This window comes from Labrus mixtus, chromosome 7 (genome assembly GCF_963584025.1).
Source record: "Labrus mixtus chromosome 7, fLabMix1.1, whole genome shotgun sequence".
NCBI classification, from domain to species: domain Eukaryota; kingdom Metazoa; phylum Chordata; class Actinopteri; order Labriformes; family Labridae; genus Labrus; species Labrus mixtus.
The window spans coordinates 26,107,854-26,129,011 of record NC_083618.1 but is presented as its reverse complement, the minus strand read 5'-3'; positions in this window follow the sequence as shown (position 1 = coordinate 26,129,011).

The window sequence follows — 21,158 nt, the reverse complement described above, 5'->3', positions numbered from 1 at the left end:
GAGACGAGCATGAGACGCACACATTTACATTCACTTAACGTACACACAGTCACCTTTACATGAATAAGCACACACAAAATACTTAGAAATGGAACAAGAGGGACTCCACTTCAGTTGTACCCTTTTTGTTTTTTTTTCCTTTTTCAGCCACTTCTTGTTTATTTCTGCTGTATTTCATTATTCACCTAGTCTCTCTCTCTCTCTCTCTCTCTCTCTCTCTCTCCCTCACTCTCTCTCTACTCCTCACCTTCCCGCCCAACCCCACATCTCCCTCCTCCTTCTCCTCCTTCCCATTCTCCTCCTCCTCCTCCTCCTCCTCCTCCTCCCCCTTCTACTACTGCTGCTTAGCTCCATCCAGCCCAGTCTCATTGTCCTCACACACACCTCGCTGCTGCTGCCGAGGGAGTGTGTGTGTGTGTGTGTGTGCGCCCCTGCGCTTGCATGCGTCTCGGCGAGGACAGGGGGTGCAGCCGGTCCTTTCTACGCAGCGGATCCACTCTGAGGTGAGTGTGTTACCCTCCTTATAAAAAAAAAAAACACTTTTTTTTCTCACTTTTTTTTGGGGAGTTTTTTTCATTTAGTTTCCAACACTCTGTTTAAGTGTGTGTGATGTATGCTTGTCATGTTTGACTTGTTGGGACAGAAAGGATTGACCGAAATGTGTGTGTGGATATCTGTGTCTCTGCAGCGGTTGTTCACGTTAACAGGGGTCAAAGGTGCTGGTGGTGACATTTGTACGACTGTAAGGTTGAATATAGAGCTGAGATTGTGTTTCAGACTTTTCCAGACTGCAAGTGTGATTGAGTGTGTGTATCTTGATCTGTGTGTGTGTGTGTGTGTGTGTGTGTGTGTGTGTGTGTGTGTGTGTGTGTGTGTGTGTGTGTGTGTGTGTGTGTGTGTGTGCGTGTGGAGCCAGAGGGTGAGCTTGGCTACGTCCCTACGTGCTCTGCTTACAAATTACTGACCACCTTTTGAGTCCTACCCCTTGTTAGTTCACACTGCCCATGCAAACTCTCTCTTTTTCTTTTTCTTTTTGTATCTATACACATATCTATTTTGTCCTCTTTTCTTATTCTGTGTGATTAAACGTCACTTACTGAATTGGCATGCCTGAATAGTGGGAAGCAAACTGCCAAAGCCATGAACCAGATTCTATTTTCAAATGAGCTCTACTACTTTCACTGTCTTTCTTTCTTTCTTCCTTTCTGTCTTTCTTTCTTGGTTGCATTCACTCTATCTCCGTTACACACACACACACACACACTCACACATACATATTCACACATTCCATGGCAGATTTAAATATTTCCCGGCGGGGTTGGGAGGGTGAACAGAAATAGATCTAATTCTAAATCAGGACGGAGCGCTCGGCTCAGGCAGCACCGCCACCCTCCCTCCTGTTAGAGCCAGCAGCTACAACACTTGCGCTCGGACAAAAAAAAAAGAAAAAAAAGAAGGGGTACAAAGATTAGCTGCAAATTTGCCATTTTGCTGCTAATAGACATTACAGTATAAATAAGTGATGCTGAAATCTTGCCAAGCCTCACACATCGTTTTGCCCTGGTGCTGGACTTAAGATGGTTTGAGGACAAAAGGGCGTCTCAGTTTTGGAGATTTTTCAGAACAATGCAGCTTTAAGGATTTTGGTATTTTTCTCTAATAGGCACCCCGCCACCCACAAAATAATAATAAAAATATACACAAGAGATGTTGAAGTGCTCTTTTAACTCAATAGAAACTTAACTTCTGAAAGATTCGGTGGGAGTTTAAGCTGTATGGATTTGTCTGTTCCGGCTCTTGGCTGCTACAGTAGCTGACTGCGCTGGAGAAAGCTGCCGGATTAAGCCTCTAAGACTGGAGTTAAGATACAGATCTGGAGTTGATGAGTGCCTGTCTTTCTACCTGTCTGTCTGCCTGCTGCGTCTGTGTGTCAGGGCTGACTACAGAGCAGCCATATGATAGGTCACGGCCCGCCAGCTGCCTCCAGCGGTCCCGATGAAGGGGTGAAAGAAAGAGATGTGAGAAGGGTAAAGGAAGAGGGAAGGGAGAGACAGGGGAGCAGGTTGAAGGAATGTGTGTGTTCGTATGTCAAAGTGTGAGATTGTGGTGGCAGTGCAGGAGATAACGCAGGTTGGGGGTGGAGGGTGGAGGGTGGAGGGGGGGGGGGGGGGGGTGAGGATAAGATGTGCTGAAGGCTGGATAAGCAGCACCTGGCTTGAGAGAGAAAATAAAAGATAAGACGCCACAAAAGAGAGATGTGGGGATGTGAGGGTGGGGGTTGGTGTAGAAGTGGGTGAAGCCTCCAATATCTACCTACAGTCAGTCACATCACAACCCACTCATCCTTTACCTCGCTGTCGCCCCCTCTTCCTCCATCTCCCTCACTAACCGCCCTCTTCCTCTCTACTTCTCTTTTTTCTTTTGACAATGAGCCGACAGCAAAGAACAAAAGAAGACATAATACATGCAAACCCTCCTCTCTCTGCAGTCAGGAAGGAGAGGAGGAGGAGGAGGAGATGGGAAAGAGAGAGGTATGAGTAAGACATGACATGTAAGGCGAATGCAGTAATCAAATTATATAAAAAAATATATAAAAATAAAATAAAACAAGCTGTTCTGTAGTTACTTCAGGATAGTTTAGCCGTGGTTAATTTGAAAGGATGTGCAAATAAGTGTATGAACTTTGGGAATGCAAACGTCATGAAGTAAAAACTATGCTTATGTTCTACATTCAAGACATCCAGAAAGAACTCTTAATGAGCTGACTAAAGGAGCGTCTTTATTCAACTCAAGTCAACACCAAAATAATCTATCGTCCATTTTTACTTTCAAGTTACCTATTTTAAGCCGTAGAATAATGACTTTCCACTATCATAAGCAAAGTCGGAGTAGGGGTTATGTTATAATAATGCAAAGAACCCCCCTTCCCCCAAGCATGCGAGCGGGAATATGTTCTCGGCAGGGGGGCTGCCCCATATATGGGCATGGTGCTTACAGTACACACACAGTAAAGCAACTAGATGTTAAATCATATATATATATTTTCAAGCCAAATTTGAAACATTTTTGGAAATAATCTTAGAACAATGTTATGTATGGGCTCTAAAATAATATCAGCCAGCTACATCATGCACACCACAAGCCTGACGTAGATAAGCCACACACAGAAAACAAAGCAGTGAATGCAAAAACATTTATTTTTGCTTTACCCACACAAACTCACTCCCTACTAAAGATACCTCCACGGTATGCATAGGGAGTCTCTTTTGGTAAAAATAGCTTCGTCACTATCCTTGGTGCTGAACATGTTATAACTCATTTAAATCAGAAGCATTTCAGAACCAAGTTCATTTTAATTCATTCCAATGTTGGAAAGTCAGAATATCCTCATGGGCATTAATCATGTCGGATATTTGGAATAAGAACATAGAAGAAAGCTGTTCAAAAAACTGCTGCAGCTCCTACCGCAACCTCTTAAAGCTGCCATAATTACCACAACTATCTGCGCTCAGACTGAGCACAATTCTTCTTCTGTGCCATTGGAGGTTTTTCTCCAGTCCTCTTCCTCAAGTAATTATTGCATTTCAGTTATTTATATGCGCTACACATTTTAAAGACAAACTGGGTAAGGCGTCTTTTTATTTTTTCCTTTTACATTTTTTTCAGATTATTACCAAGTGAAAAATGCAGGGGCTACATCCACTACCAGGGTGGGCAGCCCCCTACTTCCTGCGCTAAAGCGCCCAAGTGTAGGTGTTGAAATTGCTTTCAGTGCTGGTCAGGTGTTTCCGGTATTCTCTTTCCAACTGCAGCAGGAAGAAAAGGCAATTATCTGGTTTTGTGGGACACTTTATGTTTCTTCCAGCCTTATTCTTGCAGTGCTAGGTGTTAATATCATGTAGGAAGGAAAGAGAACAGCCAAAGAAAACATTTTGCAGTGCCGTCAGGATGCTGTCAGCGGTGTATAATCAGAATTTTATCTATAATTCAGGGGATTTTTGGAGTTTAGTCAAGCACCTGAGGTAAAACACTTTTGCCTCCTCCTTTGAACTACTTAGTCAGTATGCAACACAGGGTTAGGCACTGTGTTAAGTAGACACCAAGGTTCTTGCAGCTATCTTCTCTCTCTACTAAGGACCTGTGTTTATAATGGGTGCCATAGTTCCATTACGTCTTCCCCAAACATTTAGTCTGACATTCAGAAGTATGTTGGTTCCTTGACATCAGTAGGTCAGTTGTGGTGTCAAACTTGATGATGGAGTCAGACTCAAAAGCCTTCACATGCTTGTATTTACAAGGAGAGCAACAGTGGGCCCAAAACCTTGCCTTGGGGTGCTCCAATTTTTAAGTTGGAGGGTGAAAGAGGTATGTCTGCCCACCCGTATGACCTAAGGTCTGGCTGTCAGGAAAACAAGGCTACACATGTGCAGTTGATGAATGCAGAGGGAGGTGCAGAGGAATACGACTGGAGCTGCAGGGACTCAGGCAGAATGCTGCGTCAATGAAGCGCATTACATAAAAATTTAGATTAAAAAAAATCCCAGATCATAACGAGCGTATTTAGATGTAAAAAAAACATCAGTATCCATCTCATCCAAGCCAGTCCGTATTCATATTCCAATATGGGCTCCTCCATAAGATAAGTAAGGGTGGAATGGGGGAGGCATGCAATGACCTCTATTGATCTGTAGGGATAATAGGCAATTTGTTGTGGCTCCAGTAGGTTGTATAATGAGGAGAAGAATTGATCCTTGACCTGTCCATCAAACCACTACCTACTACTACTAGCAGTGGTCATTTAGGCAGGCTGGGCGTGTAGTCTTGGGCACAGTAATGATGGTAGACTTTCCACAGTATGTAGGGACAGGTTGAATATCATTTTAAAACCATTAGCTAGTTGGTAGGTCTTAAGCCTCTTGACATACAACACCACCATTCAATCAGGTCAGCTATGAGCCTCATTATAGTACAGTGAGTCTATGCTTGTCATATAAAATGTGCTATATAAATAAACTTGACTTATTGAGAATAGCGGATATCTTTCATAAACTCAAAACGTATGACTTATCAAAAATTCATCACCCTGTCCAGTATGTGCTGATAGAGACAAGAGCTAATCAGAAACATATTTTTATTTTTGGACCAGGCATGTTAATTTCTGCTGTAAAAATTGGCTTTGTTGAATAGATTTGTATGTGACCTCTGGTTCTTTTGCTGCAAGCCTCAAGTGGAAACTCAACTAGTGCATTGGCTTCATTTTCCAACACCCTTTTGAAATGAACTCTTTAAATTATCTTGTTTGATTTATGCTGGCTGCAGAAAACATGAATATCATTGACAAATTGGTTAAGATCCTGTGCTAGAAATGGATCAACATTTGGTAGTAGTATTGGCTTGTCATATCTCCTGAACCTTGCCATACTTCTGGGATTGTTCTCCAGAATTGTGTGTTTCCTCTTTTGTTTCTGTTTTGCTTTGGGATTTTCTGTGCATCCAGACTGAGATCCAAGATTATTCATTTACACCATGGTTTCTGGTGGTGGATTCTACCAGCACTTGAGGATGTTTCATGTAGCGCAGAGTGTCAGGTAGTCTTTGACGATTTTCTTATCTTTCCCATCACCTGGAGTACCTGTCATAATTTGTTAACAAACTTTAATCTTTGCAGAACAAGGCGATGTGTCCCTGCAGCCATTTTTGGTTGGCATGTAGAAGAGATCTGGAGTCTAAATTCCCCCATTGTTTCAACAACTATGGAAGTCAGAAATAACTTTAAGATGAGCCTGATAATGATAATTAAAACAATAAGCAGGACATTTGGATTATTGGTCCGTGAACAGTTCAGATCTTTGTTGGCTTTACGTCACACAGTCAACAGATGCATTTGTTTCAGTCCTGTCCACAGTTTTATGACAAAGTTTTGAATCTTCAGCAATGTGGCATCCAGGCTTATTATCCTTCACAATGAGCCATGGTGTGCATGAACTGCAAGCTTGTTCCTTAGCCCAGCAGTACGGTGCACCACTGTGCCCATGGTTCAAAGTGTCACTTCCACTATAGCAGTTTGCAGCTGATGGGTGAGAATGGGTGTTGGTCCTGGTAGGAGAGCCTCGGCTATTAACACTGCTTTTATTTTCCTTTAGCATATTCAGAGGCATGCAGTTCATTATGTATTTGTTCCAAGACCTACCTGTAGGTGATAGGCAATAAGAAGTAAGGATTCCTATTCAGGCAAATAAAACGTGAATGCACTTAGTTCCTGTGAGTACCCCCACTGAAAGCACTCTTTGCTTACACACAACAGGGCAGCCTGTGGTTAGACGTAGACCACGGTGATTATTGATAACGTGAATTCAGTTTGAAAGAAGAAACCAGGGCATTTGTATTTAAATGGTTCTGAAAGCTAAATCCAGAAAATAAATGACGTAGTTGGAACAAACAGGAGCTTCACTGTGTTTACCCACAGTTTTATACAGATTCATTAATAGATGCTTGGATTCCACAGCCTTTGCTCCTTTGGCTGCTCTTACTTATTCAGCCTACTTGATAATTAATGGTCGCTGTGTATTACACATTGTGGAGACCCCCCATACACACATGCAGTGATTACACACTGGCAGTGATTGTAGATGTGGTGATTAAAGAAGTGTTAGCGGTGAGTGAATAAAACATGCATCAGTCCCTTCCTCCCTACATTTGAACTCCCCTCCTCCGTTCTCTGATCTTGTCGTTTTTTTCCTCCCCATTTCGCTTCTCTTTCATCTCCTTCCTTCCTTTTGTTCTTCTCATTTTTCTTTGTCTTCTCTTTCCTAATGTCGTTCTGCTTTTCCTTTTCTTCTCCTGCTTCCTTTTCTTTTGCTAATTCCCAATTCTCTTTCCCCTATTTTTTTTCCCTCTTCTGCCTACCTTCCCCCCATTTCCTCCTTTATCACTGTCCCTCTTTTCTTACTCTTCACCTCCTCCCGTTTCACTCCATCCTCTCCTCCACCTCTCCTCTCTCCTCTCCATCACTCCCAAGAGATGAACCAATGTGTGCAAGCTGTTGCAACAAGGGCAGCGCTGGCGTAGATAGAGCTAGTCGAGGAGGGATGAGATATACAGGGAGTGTGTGCGAGTGCGTGTGCACATATAGACACTTTGGAACACACACACACACACACTTTCTAGTACACACACACACACACACACACACACACACACACACACACACACACACACACACACACACACGTGCCTTGTAGACACTGCAGGTGCTGCATCAAGATAAATGAGCTGTCATTAGCCAATCAGGTCAGCCAGTGGGAGGGCGATAGAAAACCAAGGAACGAGATCAGCCAGTGGAGGTCAAGCCTCTGACAGAGAAGATGTGTGTATTTCTGTGTGTATGTGTGTAAAAGTGTTTCTCTGCACTGAGCGATTGAGAGGGAGGGTTTCTCGATTAGATGTGAGCTTTTACAAAAGTTTTCCTTTTTCTCCTTCTTGCAGCACAACCTTAACCTTCCCGTCTTCACCACATTGCTGTTTATTCTCCTTATTCCCATTCAGTGCTCCTCGAGGAGCGCTGGAGATTGTTGTGCTGCAGTTTGACGGCCTAATTGGTATCACCCGTCCGTTGTTTATCTCTTTATCTGCGAGTCCTCAGAGTAAAGGAGACAGAGGTTGAGTAGGAATTAAAAGTGTTTCAAAAAAATCCACTTCCCAGCTTTGGAATTGAAGCTTCGGGAAAAGGTAGATGTCATATTAGGTTGTTTTTTTTTTTCTCCTTCCCAAAGCACTTCTCGAGGGAAAACTCTATGAAACCAATTAGAGAAAAAGTTATACCGGCATATATTCTCACTAAAGTACTATAATCAATCAATGTGTGTGTGTGTGTGTGTGTGTGTGTGTGTGTGTACATGCAAGTGTGCGTTTGCCCTCTAACATTTATACTAAGTCTAATGCAAATGGATTTATGCATAAGGTGCTCGTTCTCACAGCCAAGGTACTGCTGGGAAGGAAAAAGGTAAATGATTAACCCAACGGAAAAAAAACTCTAATCTCCCTGATTCTCCCCCTCTCTCTATGAATATGTGTGTGTGTGTGTGTGTGTGTGTGTGTGTGTGTGTGTGTGTGTGTGTGCGTGCGTGCGTGCCTGCGTGCGTCTGTGTTTGTGTCTGTAGGGGCTTTCAGGATGGCCGCTGGCTTTCTTTGATCACTAATCCATTCTCTGGCCTGACTTTCTGTCCCTGCTTCTTTTTTTTCGTCTGCCCATCTCCCCACTCTCCTCTCATCTCCTCTCCCGCTCTCACCCATTGCCATGTCTGCATTGTGAGCAGCTTACAGGCAAATATCTAGGGCAGGATGCCCTCTCTCTCTTTCTTCTCTCCCTCTGTCTCTCCCTCTTTTCTGACTCTCATGCACTCTCCCTCCCGCCTGCTTTACTATTCTCTGTTTTCTTGAGCGCTGCAAAGGCAGATTTGGATTTTTAACATGTCTATTTTAATGTGACACTTGAGTTTTTGGTCGCCAAATTCCTTTAAATGAGGTTTAATAACTGCAATTTAGTTTTGAAGGCATTGCACATGGAAGGGGTGACTCTAACGAGATAGTTTTTTTAAAAATACACCATCGAAAACTTTTGCTAAACAGACAGTAATTAGAAGCACAAGAAGTGAAGTTAAAATCGAAACCAAAACTTGCTTTATGTTTAATCTTAATGCGCATGAGAGTCCCCATGACATGAAAAATAAACGTTCACGGCTATAATCCAATGTTCCTGCGTTACACGTTCATTTATCTGCCAAATATATTCAATCAAGCATTATTACATCAAAATAACTTTATTTTCTCTTCCTGCAAATGTTTGATGACTCATCCTGCACTCAGGGGAGTTCATGGATTGTTTTACATTGGATTTGACAGATTTCCAGTTCTTAGCGTCAGGACACTGGTCATTGGTCAGTGAAATCTGTTAGTTTGTAGTGTGCTGTTTGGTCATGTCGTTTTCACATTACCCCCATCTGTTGAGCCCTTAAACATCTTTTATTTTGGGATGGCTTTAAGAGCGGTAAAATAATCCTATTTATAATTTGTACGAGTGTAAGCAAATATGATACTTTAAAAAAAGCAAATTTAAAAACTTGCAGATGACTACATGACAGACCTCTTTTTGCTGAAAAACATTAAAGCTGCAGCTGGAAAAATGTGTAAATGAACATGGAGTAGTTAATTTTTTGGACTGTAAACTAAATAAAGAATTGTGAACTGTGAATTTCAAGTAGTTCATTTTAAACAGGGTGAGCTGAACTTGAAGCGCGCTCATTTTTAGTGCGAACTTCAACAACACTGGCAAGGTCTGAGGGTTCTGTCCTTTTCATGTCAGAGTGCAGATTATTTTGATATGAGAGGCATGAAAAATGTGAACCCATCCTCGAACACACTACTTCTGGGCTGAAGGTCCTTCCCTGTTGAACAATCTTTATTTCTTTTCTCTGCAGTCCCTTCTCTCCATATTCACTACTATTCATCTGTCTTTCTCCCTCTCTGTCTGCGGCTCTGAGATCACGAATCAGAAGTGACCTTTCTGTCCTCTTTTCTCTTGCTTTCACTCTCAGTCCGCTCTGTTTTTTCTCCCCCTTCAATTTCAGGTAATCTGTCCAACCAGCTGAGGCGAGAAATCTCTTGGTTGCAGTGTACACATCAACACATAGATACACAAACACACACTCTGTCTCTGTCTCTCTGTCTCTGTCTCTCTGTCTCTCTGTCTCTGTCTCTCTGTCTTTCTCCCTCACAGGTCATAGCCCCTGTAAGGCTCCTGTCAATGCCTTACAGAATTATAATTCAGCACATAACTTCATACAGGAGCTCAATGGTCGGCCAGACCGTTGAAGTGCTAGTGAGACCTGGTAATCCCTCTGCTCTTTGCCCGGGCCTTGTTAAGCCGTATTCCCCTGTGGGAACCTGCAGGCTATAATCAACGTAGCTTTGCTAGACCTCAGGAGTGCCTCTTTGGCTCTCCGTCTTCCTCTATTTGCTCCACAAGGGGGCAAAAGGTGCAGCCATTGATAAAGAACTTCTGAACACGACTTCCTTTTTCACGAGTTGCCATTTTCAATAGTCTGCCTAACTTGAGAAGCAAGAATGGAGTTGGTGATCAAATTGTCATTCAGGCAATTTTATTTATTTAACACCAAATCATTACAAAAGTTGTTTCATGACATTTTACTAGAAGTGAAATTCTACATTGTACTCTTTGTTTTGTCCCAACATGAATTCAACAAGTTCTAAAGCAATGTTTGGGTTGTGAAAGGGTTGAGAGATGAGCAAAATTGTTAACCGCACTTGCAAGCTGATTTCTCTCATAGAGATTAATCAAAGCTACATTAAATTACTGCTGAGGGGGTTTCAGGATTGCAGCTAGCATCCCACACCTATTACTTTCCTTTAAGGCTGTTGTCTTGGGTGGATGTGGCTCAGTTGGTAGAGTCGTCCTCTCTCAACTGAAAAGTTATGGGTTCGATCCCCAGCACCTGCAGCAACAACATGTCTGATGTGTCCTTGGGCAAGACACTTAACCCCAAATTGGCGTGTGAATGGGATTATTTACTTCTGATGCAACCTCTACCATCAGTGTGTGAATGTGAAGGTGTGACATGATGTGTAGTCAGAAGACTAGAAAAGCGCTATACAAGCTCAAGTCCATTTACCATTTGTGCATACAGCCAAAACCCTCTGACACCTAGTGGACGATACTCACTTGGACTACAAATGGAAACCAAAAATGGACGATTCCAAGTTCTAGCCATTTTCATACTGTACCCGTAAAGAGAGATCCAGAGTAGTGAAGACAAGCAAGGTGGAGGATTCACCCAGGGTCCTTGAACTTTCATTTGACACCTAAATGACTTATCAGAAGATGATTTAATAATGACAGTGATAATGAGTTGCAGTCCTCCCAGGGTCTGAAAGTCACATCTCACAAACACAGTCAAGTATATGACTTACCTCACCCTGCAGCAGTTTAAGCTGTTTAGATTACATTTTAAAATAAATCACAAATCATCCTGTAAATGCCACTTTCCTCATAGACATTTGTAAAAAAAAAAAAAAACTTGATTGAATAGTTGAATAGAAGTATTGTAATATCTCGTCATTTTAACCTTATAGTGACTGTTGTTCACATGTGAGTATAACAAAATGGAAACATTGATCTGTATTGAGTGGTCCTGGAGAGAGGGTGGATGTATTCAGGCACAGGTGGAGAGGTTGTGTGTGTGTGTGTGTGTGTGTGTGTGTGTGTGTGTGTGTGTGTGTGTGTGTGTGTGTGTGTGTGTGTGTGTGTGTGTGTGTATTTGGGGAGACACACAAAGCACTGGCCTGTGGTAAAGAGAGAAAGCTCCTGTGTGTTAGGGAGTCAATAGGCTCTTTGTTCACTGGGACCAGGAGACAGTTAGCCGAAGGGACGGACTAAGACTCCAACCTACCGTAGTGTACCTGAAACTGCACACACACACACACACACACACACACACACACACACACACACACACTGTTCACATACCTAAGCCTTACTGATCATCATTCAATCCCCACTAGCGTTCCTGCTTTACCTTCTTTACTGCCTTATCAGTTTTTCCAATACGTTCCCCTCTTCACTGCCCACTCTCTCTCTCTCTTTCTCTTTCTATACATCTATTCGACTTTCCCTCTCTCTCGTTATACCAGCCAGTGTTGGCGTCTTTGTATTGGAACAACAGCATTGAAATTCCCAGTTTTTTCCCCCTAGCCCTCTCCGTTATCTAGGCTGGGGGGTTGGTGGGTGGGAGTTCTTACCTGAGAGCAGGACAGAGGGCATTTTGTGTCGGACAAGAGAGCGAGGAAAGGAAAGGAGATAGAGAGAGTTGGGAGGGTGGGCAGAATTTATAGGAAAGGGGGGGGGGGGGGCAGGAATGTATCAGACACAGGTAAAAGCTTTGTGCCCGTAGCAGAAACAAGTGCAGGAATCCAGGACACACACTGGTCTTAATGTCCAAGTGATGGTAAAGAAGAAGGACTGGGGCTCGGAGCCAGGAGAGAACAGTATCTTAGGAAGGAAAAAAAAAAAAAGCAGGAAGAGTCGATCTATGTGTTCGACTAGATCAGATAACTTGGAACAGAAATGTTTCGATGCAGCTTCTAATTGATCAAAGAAGTAAAAACGCGAAAAGTGCAGGAATGCTGCCAATTCGACAAGCACAAGATGTAAGTAAACTAAAATCATTTCTTTTCTCATTTGCATGAGCGTTACTCTTTTTAAGATGTTAACTGGTCATTTTGTATGATTCAATGTGCTTCTAGAGTTTACTCCCTGCAATTAGTAAACCAAAAACAAATTAAAAAAACATTTGCAAAAAGAAGTGATTCAGGAAGCAACGCTTTAGAGACCACCATTGAGTAAAAAGGAATTCTTTATTCACCAGTTTCAGTGTGATATTGCGTAGTTCATGGGAAATGTTCTGGACGGAGGGTTTCTCAGTGGCTACTTGTGTTCCATGAGTAGAAGTCAGGCACATGTCAGCATGAATCACCCTCACATTTAATGTTTCTGCTGTGTGTGTGTGTTTCTGAAGGCAGGCGCAGCATAAATAATGGATAAAGGTCTAATAAGCTTTCTGCAGAACGTCTCTGGGCTGTTGACCATTGGGATCAGCATTAGGATTCTGTCACTCACAACTCAAAGGGGAGAAAAAACTCAGCTTATCTATTGCTGTACGTACACACGCGCAACTTGGAGTGCGCACACGTGCATGCTCATATGTTCTCACGCACACAAGCAAACACTGATCGCCTTATCTCCACGTCCAAACAAGAAGATAAAAAATAAACCACATTGTCTGTTTCCACACAGGATCTCGATAAGACACAAATCAGCTTACACACATACATCCACACTCACACACACACATACACATCTACAAGCATATACAAGGAAAGGGATGAGGGTGACAAAGACTGACTAAAACCAGGATGGATGACTTTGACATTAATCCTACACCGCATTAAACTTCTCTTTGTGTGCCCCTCTTGCTTTATTCTTAAAGCCTGCTCCTTTCTCTCTTATTTTGACTTATCTCAACATGGTTTTTCCAGCCTTTGATTTTTCCAATTCCAAGTGGCTTTTTTTTTACCACTAGATCCCGCATCTGTGATTGGTCAATGGCAGCCTTGCATGTGTGGTTTTACCTTTGATGTTTGGAAAAGATTTAGGAAATTATTCCATTTATTTCCATTTTAAATTGAGGAGATCAATACCACTTTCATGTCTGTACGTAAAACTGGACAATTCAGTCATCGGCCAGTTGGTTTAGCCTTACATAAAACCAAGGGGGAACAGCTAGCACACGGGCAAAAATCCATTTAAAAAATGATTAACTACTCCTTTAAGGTAGTGTGAGTTTTCTGCTGTGATAGGAATATGCGTCAAAATTTCAGCTATGTATGGGCTGAACAGAAAGTAAGTAAATTATATTTATGTAGCACTTTTAACAGACAAAGTTCACAAAGTGCTTTGGAGCAACAACATAAAACATACATTCAATAAAAACAGGAACAAACAAGTAGTTCATTGTAAAATCCTGTTGTGACCAGGAACATTAATTGGCACAGTAAAACATAGATCAATAGTAAAACCTTTACTGTGTCAGATTTTTTTTTCTTCTCTCAACTAAAGTGATGCTTCATGCTGTTTTCTCTGTCGTCGGCCTAGAGTAGCAGAAAATAACTTTTCCAGAAATAACTTTTAATGTGAAAAAGCAAAAGAAGAATTTGTTTTTAAGGTGTTGTCAAAGGAGTCTACTTACTGGTCAACCATGTACATAATGCAAGTCATTAAAGATGGCAAGCCAAAGTATTCACAATCCAATATGCAGTCTGCTGGGTCAAAACAAGATTCTGACTCTATAGCTATTTTAACACTGTGAGTCTGAAATAGTTCCATAACAAAGCTCTGCCATCGCTATGCCTTTTTTTATAGACTTTCACATTGAATTTGCAACTTAGTAATATTGGTTTCCACTGTGGGCGTTGCATTGCGTAATCACAAGACGCATGACATGTAAAAATATACCGGCTGATGTATTCGTGCAGGAGGTTGCTTAGAAATGTTGGTAATTATAAAGAACATTACCCAACAGTGGGTGACTTTGACTTCTATTTTTGTTGCTTCGGTATCAGAACAGGTTTCAATATCCTTTGGTTTTTACTAGAATTGTACCCATGTTTATTAATCGTTTATTATCGTCACAACACTACGCTGCATTTGAAGCGAAAATTAACTTTGTGTAAAGGACACCATAAGCATCCTCAAAACACAATATTTAACTCCAGTTTGATGAGTTTAAAGAGCTCTATAAGAGAATTACAACCCCTGTGGGACTTAACTACAGTCAGTCCTACAGGGCCATAATCAATCAATCAAGCCTTAAACAGTTCTTAATCAGACACTGAGCCTTTATGCAGACAGAAGTTGTGGCTTCATATTTCAAGTTTTTTTTGGAACATGGGTAAGAAAAACCACTTCTTCTTCTCATACAATGTAATTGATTTAAGTATTAAATATTGTTTGAAGATCACATTGGAGCTCGTATAATCTCAATTGGCCTCATGTTGAAATTATTGTATATATAGATCAATTGATGTAAGTCTATCAGTATCAGCCTAAACATCCAATATCAGACACTGCACGCAACACTGACAACTCCATATAGGCCCATTGTCAGACAATGATAGCATGTTTTACAGCTTAACAGAGTAAGGGGGAAAAAAACATCCCACCATTCAGTGGAAGAATAATTGGGCATATCACTGCCTTGAAATCAATAATTTAAGAAGACAGAGTTAAACTTTTATAACTTTCCCTTCCCGTTCCCGTTTCCCTTGGCCAGTAAAAACCCACCAAAGATATTGGTCTTTGCCTGGATCCCACCCGGGTTGGTTCATGCATGGTGCCACGCTGTACTCAGGCCTGTGGCTTTTCATTTATGTGTGTATTTGTAGATGCACGTGGGCCGCTTTCGCCTCACTCTCCCGCTCTCTGTTAACGTTGACTCATCCATTTTCAGCCAGTTAATAATTCAGAGGGTCTGCAGGCTGTGTTTTCATCTGTCTCATCTCTGCGCTCGCTTGTGAAAGAACCCCTAGTAATTACACACCACCAAAACAAGACACCGACTCCTGATGGCTGGCAGCGTGGCTGGGGATGGAGGGTGCGCAAGTGGGGAGTGGGGGGGGGGGGGGGGGGGGGGCAGAAGAAGAAGGGAAGTGGGTGAGAGGGGGGAGTAGGAGGAGGGATGTAAGGGCACGAGGGGAAGGATTGGAGGATACACAGGACACGAGAAGGAGACACAGTGGAGAGAGGTGTCTCAGCACTGTTGTAAATCCTCTGCAGGGCCTTGTAAGCTGTCAGACAAGCTGAAGGTGTTAGAGGCATGAAGTGAGAGAGCTACACACACTCATGGACACACAAATCTCTGCGCGGAAAGAAAAGTTGACTCGTGCTATCAGCACGACTGGCTCGCTGCTGTGTTTTATGGCTTTCTATTCCTATGTGATTTTTTCTGGCATGTCACATAGGGTCTAAAGCCATTGGGTACAGAGTGGGAGATCTGCAGACGAGGATTAGATGGATATATGGAGTGACACAGGAGGGATAAAAGCAGCGCACACAGAGGTTTGGTTTAATAGCATATATACCATATGTCCACACACTCACACAAGTATACACTGCATGGCCTGAGGCGTTTTTGTCTCTGCTTGCAGCCAGCACTAGGCTAGCTCAGCTAATTGCCCCCATATGAGACAGGTTGATGTGCATCGGTCCCTAAAGCGCACACACACACACACACACACACACACACATCTCTGTCTTTATGTTTGGTCTGTGCCTGCGTTTTTGTCACCACTCTCCCCAACTTGTGTAACACACGTACACACATACACACAAAGTATACACTCCCCAGTGAGACCTGCTGGTGCTGCTGACTCAGGTTGGTATTTAATGAAGCTCTCAGTTTCACCCCGCGTCTAGTAATCTCAGTGCTCTTTCCTGATTGGCTGCTAGCACACAAGCGAAAAATGTTAACGTTGGGAGTTTAGTGAGCCTTAAGACTACTTCTGGCTGTGTGTGTGTGTGTGTGTGCGCGAGTGTGTGTGTGTGTGTGTGTGTGTAAGAGAGAGGGAGAGAGAGTTACTAAGGAATGGAAAGAAAGAAGAAAATAATGTGAGAAGCATCATTTTCAGAAAGTTTTTCTTGCTGTTGAGTGATGGCGTTCGATTGACCCTCTTGCTGATCTTTACTGCAGTGTGTGTGTGTGTGTGTGTGTGTGTGTGTGTGTGTGTGTTGGTGCAGTGTGTGATGACCGTCCTATTGACTGAATTGAGCAACTTTTTCTGTCTTGAGTTTCTTGCTGAGAGCGCTGAAAAGTGTGAAAGACAAAGACATCCACACATAAAATGTTGCCTTGAGGATTATATCAGCAGTCTTTTATATATTATTACATTAAAATGATTTCCTGATTAGCAACAGTTTTCTGGCCTGTGACTAATAACTTGTGTAAATCATTAGTGTGGTTGCATGTTTGACTAAAACTGAAAAGCAAGGATCATATTTCATTTTGACATAAAACCCAGATAAGATGTTTGGAGGACTTTAATGCTGTTCTTGCTTTCTTACGACATGTTGGATCTTGGGTTCAGATTGTGGATATGGCCGCTCAGTTAGCACCTATAGAGGCTACAGTTCTTGACACATTGGCCCAGGTTCGACTAGGTCCTTTGATGCATGTCTACCCCCCTTTCTCTTACCTACACTTCTTGTCTGTCTTTAACTGTTTTCATTTTTAAAAAAAAGGCAAAACACCTCAAATCATCTTTAAAAAAAAAATGGTTCCTGGTTTTGGCAAATAAAAAGGGTAAAGTTGTGCACAGGTCTGTAACACCCATCTTCTACATGAAAGTCTGCTGACACTTACAAAAATAGTTAGACTGAGGCTAACTGGCTTCTTTTGAGCTGAAGGCTGTTGTGTGAATTATAGTGCCTCTCTCGCTAGAGAACTACGGCCCCCTGCTGTTAAGTCGTGCTGAAAGCAGTTGAACGGGACGCTCTCTGTAAATTCTAACTTTTAAAAGTTGTTGAACTATTTGATTGACTTTGAAACAATTATGTTAAGGTGGACAAAGTAACATATTGTTGCGTTAAAGGGGAAAGAACTTTTGTAACAAGCAATGCCTCGTACTTGGCAACATGGCGTTGTCCTTTGTCTGTTACAAATGAAATAAACATCACATTTGCATCCCAGATATTTCCCAAAAGGCAGATCACAAAATGCGAGCTGCTTCAATAGCGACCCAGTATCTAGTTGACAACAAGAGCAGCTGAACAACATGGGCTAAAAAAGTACCATTCAAGTTCACTGAAAGATCAATATTCATTCTGCAAAGAAAAATACAGAAAAGGATACATCTCCTTTTCATTCTCTTCATGTTGTATTCAACTTGTAAATGCTTGTGTTTGTCACCTAGAGCCCTTCCTTGAAATATTTTCCTCTCACCCGCACACGTCTCTGTAATGTACTTGTATACTGTGTTTGTTTACATCACTTTAATTACTGTTTATTATGCATGATTTTTCAACTAGTGACAGAGTAAGTTACTCTCGTGAGAATAAGATCATTACTAAAAGTTGCTTCATACATTGTCCTTGGAGGCTCGTTTTGCTGAAAGCATTTACTACCCGGCATGAAAGCGCAACTTCTGCACACTTAATCATATTTTTTACTTTGGGCAAGTCCTTTGGCAAACTGTAAGAGAATCAAATTAAGCACAATAAGGCAAAATCGCTTCTTTAAAAAAAACTTAGTAATGAGAAAACTCACTCTGTCTCAAAAACTCACTTTGCCTTAATTTGCATTTAAACAAATGAAGACCCCTTTCTTCTTCTTTGATTCCAGAGCTATGTTTGTTCAAAAGGGCTCCTTGGGAGAAAACTCCTCACAAACGGTGTGATGTCTTGGCAGAAAGCCAGATGAAGGAGAATCGTTTTAACGCCTCCGCTCCTCTCTCCCCCCTTACTCCATCCCTCCCCCTCCCCCTCCCTTTTCCCTCTGCAGGTTTACGTGGATGCGGTGCTTCAGATAGGCCATGCCTTTCACCTGGGCCTGCTTCTGCGCCCTGAATGGCTTCTGCTGCAGACAGAAGAAGAAGAAGAAACAGGAGCAAGTGGAGGAAGTGGAGGGTGAGAAGGTAGAACAATTGAGGGACCAGGAGACAGAGGTGTGACTCTCTCACCTCACCTTCATCAGGGTTTTATCCTTTAACAGACTGGAATGTATAGCCCAGGTTACTGCTGCTCAGTCCAGACGGTTTGATGTCATATATATGGATACCAAATCAGGGATGGTAAAGGGGATTAAGCATGCACAAGTTTTTAAGTTCTTATAAAGGAACTTTATCTTTTCCAAAAGTATCAGTGACTAAGGATTTTCTACTTTTTAAGCCACTTTAACTCAACAACCACTGTGCTGTCCTGAGCCATATTCCTCTGGATCAATCAGATTGACGAATGTAAAAGCTTGTGAACTCTAAGCCCATCCCCATTACCCATCCCTGCAGCACTCTAATTTAACCTCGGCAGCTTACTGAGAACTTTGCTTCTGTGATTCGAAAAAAAAAAACGTTTCTTATCTTGTTTGATTCATGTCTTACCAAAGCTGGTGTTCTATATAAGGTGTGAAGTGACAGTAGGTCCGAGAAATCCATTATTTCTCTCATTCACACCTCTCGACGATGCCCCACCTCTCCGTTCTACCCCTTAATCGCAGCCCCACGGGGGCTGAATTGGAGCCGAGGCTCAGCGGAGCTCTGCAGCTCCTCAACTACCTGCTTATGTCAGATCAACTTAGTGAGAACTTCAGCCAAGTGAGAAGGTGTACAGTAATTTCCAAAGTCACCCATGGAGCGCTGGTGCCCATCTCGTTTTTTCACGCTGAGCTGGGCCCAATCTAAAGCCGAGCAGCTGTCCAATCAGCGGCTTAGCTGGAGTGTGAAGATAGGAGTCAAGGGTCAGAATGAGCAACAGGATTGGTGAAAAGTCCCTCCTCTGATGCCGTAGCATCTCTGTCTCACGAAAAGGCAGAAAAGTAATTACAAACACACACACACTGATGTAGATCCATCCATTAATGTCCCCCGGTGGGAGTGGAGTGTCTGTCAGTAAATGCCACTGGTGGTGCGCTTCCAGCTGTCACCTGTGTGAGTGTATGTGTCTGCAAGTGTATGTCTGTGTTCTTGTGTTTCTTCTCGGCTGCAACAATAGACTTTCAAACCTGAAACAAGTGGTTAAGATATCCATTCAGGCGCTATGGAGCTGCCTTTTCTCAATGCATATCCAAGCACAAAGACAAAGACACACACACGCGCGCACACACACATGCAGGTCTCATTAGCATGTGTGATTATGCATGGCACGTCCAGTCAGGCAGTGGAGATGTAATTAACCTTTTCCAGCAGGAAACAGATGCCTGGATGTCACACACAAACACACACAATGACATGCACACACAGACACAGACACACACACACACACACACACACACACACACACACACACACGTCTGCTGTCAGGGAAACAAAGCCAACGTCATGGTGTCACGGAAACAAAGCCCCAAAAGCGCCGCCTGGCACTCTGTGATAATCCCCTCACGCATATTTACATTCAGGGCTTAGAATACGCCTCAATGCCGCCGTCTCTCCACCCCTTCGCCGCACTCTGCTCCCCCCCCCCCGCCTCAGCCCCATCCATCTTCGTTTCTCTCCATCTACCTTTCGGCCTTCCACCTCACACACCCTGCCCCTTTCGCTATTCCTTCATCTTTTTACGCGTCCCCTTGGACTCTTTTTCGACGTCGGGCTTGTCTGTTTGTTATCAGCGGATGGTGCGTGGCCTTGCATGGCAGCCCCCCGTAGATTAGCCCCCCCCCCCACTCTCCGTTTCTCTGACTCCGAATATCAGGGATTTCTTCAGGCGGGCAAAAAGCTGCTTTACGACAGATTAATGGACGTCCCTGATTGTGTCTGTCGATGTGTGTCTGTGTCTGGGTGGAAAAGATTGTCTGTTTACTCATTCTGCTGCTACAAGCGGTGAAATGAGACAAAGCTAAAGCCATTTCACAGTGTAGAGCACCTATTATGATCCAGTGTGTTACGATGCAGCTCTAATGAGAAAAAGAGAGAATGCGAGGAGCTGTTGGAGGAGCGTCGTGGAGGAAGAGAGGAAGAGACAGTAATGAGAGCGAGATTTGGATATGCAAGAGGGGGGCTAATGCTAGACAGAGCAGTCATGCTAATTGGCTACAGTGGATAACTTTCTGAGGCGGGGGACGAGTTTGTGTGTAATTGTGTGTGTTTGTGTGTGCGTGTGTGATGGGGGCAGTAAAAAGAACAGCGTGATCTGTTGGCGTTTCACTCGTTTAACTCTCCCTCCATTTCACCTCCTTAATGTGAAGAATATTCGCTTCAGTAATGGCGAAAAGATTTAAAATTGCGAGCGATTTGTTGCCCACACACGCACAAGCACACACACACTTGGAGGTGGCGAGCGAAGGGTGGAGGCTGGATGCTTTTGGCAGGAGTGGGCGTATGTGTTTTCCCTCAAGAACCACAACCCAGTCCTTTATGGATCAAGGCAATTTTCAGGGATTGTTACTCAAGGACAAACTGCTAAAAATAGAGGGGTGGTGCACGACTTGACTGCGATAGGGGCGAGGGGAGGGAGGCGTGAAGAGTTGTGTGTGTGTGTGTGTGCAGGTGTGTGTACGTGTGTGGGCGGGGACAGCGGAAACGAGTCCTGTCGCATTAGATTTGGGTCAGAAAACGAGGGAAGAGCCGATGAAGTGAGGAGTGTTACAGACGACTGCGAGATTCATAAGTCGCTCCTCCCCACACACCCTCCCTCGTCTCCTTCATAAACTTGCTGCCCTCCCCCCCCCTCCCTCGGAGAGATTCTGAAAGTAAAAAATGACTTAACCACAGCTGGGTTAAATAATATTATAATGAATGCTATTCTATCCAAGGCTCTTTTCTGTGTAATGAGAACATGCATAAATTAATACTTGAAAAGATACCAGAAAAGTCCAAAGCCTTGC